Raw genomic sequence first — 4,763 nt, forward strand, 5'->3', positions numbered from 1 at the left:
TGAGTAATATTCCACTGTGCGTATAAACCGTATCTTCTTCATCCATTCATCTGTTGAAGGACATCTCAGCTCCTTCCACAGTTTGGCTATTGTGGACATTGCTGCTATGAATGTTGGGGTACATGTGCCCCTCCTTTTCACTACACCTGTATCGTTGGGATAAATACCCAGTCGTGCAATTGCTGGGTTGTAGGGTAGCTCTATTTTTAACTTTTTGAGGAACCTCCATGCTGTTTTCCAGAGCGGCTGCACCAGCTTGCATTCCCACTAACATCGTAAGAGGTTTCCCCTTTCTTCACATCCTTGCCAACATGTGTTACTTTGTGTCTTGTTCATTTTAGCTATTCTAACTGGTTCCATGCTCATGAATTGGAAGATTTAAATATTCTTAAAATGTCTGTGCTGCCCAGAGCAATCTACACATTCAGTGTAATCCTTATTAAAATACCACTGACATCTTTCACAGAGCTGGAACAAATAATCCTAAAATTTGTATGGAACCAAAATTAATAGCCAGGGGAATGTTGAAAAAGAAGACCAAAGCTGGGGACACCCCAAGGCCTGACTTCAAGCTCTATTACAAAGCTGTGATCAAGACAACACGGCACTGGCACAAAAACAGACCCATAGATCAATGGAACAGAACAGAGAGCCCAGAAATGGATCCTCAACTTTATGGTCAACTGATCTTTGACAAAGCAGGAAAAAATATCCAATGGGAAAAAGACAGTCTCCTCAATAAATGGTGGTGGGAACATTGGACAGCCACATGCAGAACAATGAAACTGGATCTACTTCCTTTCTTTAAACAACAACAACAACAACAAAACTATTCATTCTTACATTCATAGTTTCATTCTGCTTTATTTTTATTCTTTTGTTATTTTTTTTTCTGTTTTTGTTTGGTTTTGGATTTGGTTTTGTTTTTTTGTGTTTTAGTAGGCTCCATGCCTAAGGTAGGGCTCCACCTGAGATCACAAACCCTTTGCTCCACCGAATGGGCCAGCCAGGTGATTGTTTTCTCTAACTTACATTGTTGAATATGTGTCTGAATCTATAAATAATTTTTTAGCAATAAGAGCAAATGACATGAATTATTTGGAAATAGGTTTGGATCATCCCTTGCAATGTGACATGTAATTCTCATTATTGTTTTGTTAATATTTTGTAAGAACTCTTTTTTATAATAATGTTCATAATTCCATCCCCATCTCTGATTTTATTCGTTACACTGTGATTAGTTTCTCTTTTTAATTAGAGTGTGATCAGCTGATACTTCCTATAAAGTTTCTACACCATGGGATATTTGGATATTTGCTTTGTGGCATACTATCTGGTCACATGTTATTGCAAAGGTTTTCATTTTCAGGTGCTTCTCTTTTACCTTTGTTTATGGTATGTTTCATAATATAAAGAATTTACTCTTTTTGTAGTTAAATCTGTCTATCTTTTCTAGCTTCTGTGTTGTATGTCTTAGTGAACTTTAAGTGAAACCCCACAAAATTATATCATCATATTTAACTCTGTCAATCTAGATTATTTATATCTTCTAAAACTGAGACTGCACATTTGCATCACCAAATTTCTTCTGCTCTTTGTTCACCCTGAGAATGAACTTCCTTTCTTCTTCATCTATAGAAACGTGCTGATTCCTTAAGATACATTTCAAAGCTTATCTCCTCTATAAACGTCTCCCAATTTGCTTCCATCGAGCAGTAAGAGGCACCTCTCCCTTTTCTGATCCCACAGCACATTATTTGTACCTTTCCTGTGACATCTCATATTCTACCTCGAATTAAGATTAATTCAGTGTTTGTCTTTCCCTTATTTTGGATATATATTGCTTTAAGCACAGAACAGCTTTTTTAAAAAGAAATACTTGAGAAAGAGAGAGCACATGAGCAGGAGCAGGCGGAGTGGCAGAGGGATAGGCAGAGTCCCTACTGGGTGCAGAGCCCAACTCAGGGCTCGATCCCAGGACAGCGAGATCATGGCCTGAACAGAAGCCAGATGCTTAACTGACTGAGCCACCCAAGTGCCCCAGAACTGTTTTTTAATTCATGCTTGTTTTCTTTGGTATAAAATCTGACACAGATCAAAGTGGCTCTCAGCTAATATTTACTATTCTCTGTTTTATTTATTTTTTGTTTTTTTTTTTTTAATCTATTTATTTTGTTCTCTAATTGTTTTAGCATGGGAGAGAGACTTTCTCTGATAGAGAACCAAAGCCCTTGGCTCTGTTGAGGGTTGTTTGGACAGAAATGATGGTTATTTTGCCAACCTCAAATATCTATCCTGACTAACCCAGTGTACAATGAACTCCAGAGACCCAGGCATGCTCAGAAATGGTAGACACACTTTTAACTTAATAGTTCAGAAAATAACATTACATTGTTTCTGTTTCATGTTACTGGGCTTGATGAGTAGGGTCCTCAGCTTCTGTTTCTAAGACAACTGAATAAAAACATTGTTTATATGTAAAATGTCTCTAGAGAACTGGCTATTTCAGATCGAGTTCACCTAGAACATACTTCACCTAGAACATACTTCCTTTATCCACAGCCCCTCCTCTGTTGGCCTCAGCAGTTTATCTGTGGAAAATAATCCTTGGGCTTGATTTTCATGGTATCCCCACAAAAAGTCCCTGAGAGGCTCTCTTTTTAAGACTCTGTCTGTGCCTTCCCCAGCTGTGATCTTTCAAAGGTAAGGCCAGCCTCTTTGCCAAATGTCGTGGTTTCTGCTTGGCCTTTAATAATTATTGTTTTGCATGAGTTTCTTTATTGAGCATCTTTACTGAAAGAACTATCTTCTGTTTGAACCCTTTGAGGATTTATTTCATCAGTCACATGTGGAGAATGGACTTTTCTGTGAGAATGTTAGAGAACACCTGTGCCACTCTGACCTGTTCTCACCATGCATGCTTTTTCTGAAGGTTCCTGTTTTCCATTTTATGTGTTAGGTCTTTCTAATAATGTACTGATCTTGTGGGCAGTGGGCTCCTAGCCAATGTCACTGTCTTGGACTGAAGCACAGTTATTAGCTCTGTAAGTCCTGGGTGGACAAAGAACACCCCTTGACCCACAGCCATTGCCAAAAAGCAGGAGAATTGTATGACTGATTTTTCAGTTGTGTTAGCTTTTCTTGCTTTAAATCCATTTCAAGAGCACAAGGAAATCTCACTGAAATTTATCATGTCCTACATGTGTTTTAGTTTGCTACAGTGGCCTTAGCAAAATGCCAAAGGTAGGGTGGTTTAAACAACAGAAATTTATTTTCTCATACTTCAGAGAGCTAGAAATCTGAGATCAAAGTGTCAGCAGGTTCGGTTTTTGCTGAGGCCTCTTTCCTTGGCTTGCAGATTGCCTCCTTCTCACTGAGTCCCCACATGGCCTTTTCTCTGTGTGCCTGCATTCCTGCTGTCTATCCCTTCTTATAAGGACACCAGTTATATTGACAGCAAGTGACACCAAGAGGTCAATGAATATTTGAAATTAACAAAACTAAAATAAATATATGCAATGAAAAAAAGAAGAAAAAATACTTTTTCCATGCTATCCAGGGAAGGGTCCCTCCGGCATTGTTTTGCATACCCGTTGTGACTTGAGGGGAAACTTTGACAATGTCCAGAGCCCTTGATGTCCTGCAAATGAAGGAGGAGGATGTCCTCGAATTCCTTGCAGCAGGAACCCATTTCGGTGGCACCAACCTTGACTTCTAAAATGGAATAGTCATGGTATCTACAACATAAATCTGCAGAGAACCTGGGAGAAGCTTCTGTTGGCAGCTCATGCCATTGTTGCCATTGAAAACCCAGCTGATGTTGGTGTCATATAGTCCAGGAATACTGGCTGGCAGGCTGTGCTGATGTTTGCTGCTGCTCCTGGAGCCACTGCCGTGGCCGGCCGCTTCACTCCTGGAATGTTCGCTAACCGGATCTAGGCAGCCTTCTGGGAGCCCAGACTACTCGTGGTTACTGATCCCAGAGCTGACTACCAGCCTCTCACAGAGGCATCTCATGTCAACCTGCCTACCATAGCTCTGTGTAACACAGACCCTCCTCTGTGCTCTGTGGGCATTGCCTTCCATTGCGACAACAAGGGACCTCACTCAGCGGGTCTGTTGTGGTAGATGCTGGTTAGGGAAGTTCTGCCCATGCATGGCACCGTTTCCTGTGAGCGCCCACAGGAGGTCATGCCTGATATGTGCTTCTACAGAGATCCCGAAGAGACTGAAAAGAAGAGCAGACCGCTGCTGAAAAGGTTGTGACCAAGAAGGAGGAATTTCAGGGTGAATGGACAGCGTCCGCTCCTGAGTTCATGGCTAAAGTCGCAGACTGGTCTGAAGGCAGGCAGGTGCCCTTGGTGCCTGTTGAGCAGTTCCCTACTGAAGACTGGAACACTCAGCTGGCCACTGAAGTCTGGTCAGCAGCTACAACCACTCAGGCCACTCAGTGGGTCGCAGCAACCACTGAGTGGTCTCAAGCTGCTATTCCACAAAGGCAAACAAAATGGAAATAAAGTTGTTGGAAAATAAACAGTTGAAAAAAAAGAAAGAAAAAGAAAAAATTGTCACCAAGTTACTTGACACTCATAGGACGCCAGTGAATCTTAATTATCCCTGCAAAGGCTTTATCTCCAAATACAGTCACATTCTATGGTATTAGGGGTTTAGACTTCATTATCTGAGTTTGTTGCGGGGGCATCGATCAGTCTATTACACCAAGGCCAATGGGACTTCTATGTAATGCTCTGCTTAAAGAAGAC

The 4,763-nt window shown here is 41.2% G+C and overlaps 1 pseudogene across 1 annotated transcript; it reads left to right on the plus strand.

Annotated features, from left to right (window-relative positions):
* Positions 1 to 3,556: 3,556 nt before the first annotated feature.
* On the plus strand, positions 3,557 to 4,517 carry LOC309851442 (small ribosomal subunit protein uS2B pseudogene; annotated as a pseudogene). The gene has a single exon. The product of its transcript is annotated as a small ribosomal subunit protein uS2B pseudogene (transcript).
* The last annotated feature ends 246 nt before the right edge of the window (positions 4,518 to 4,763 follow it).

The sequence above is a fragment of the Mustela nivalis genome (genome assembly GCF_964662115.1).
Source record: "Mustela nivalis genome assembly, chromosome: 17".
Taxonomy (NCBI): domain Eukaryota; kingdom Metazoa; phylum Chordata; class Mammalia; order Carnivora; family Mustelidae; genus Mustela; species Mustela nivalis.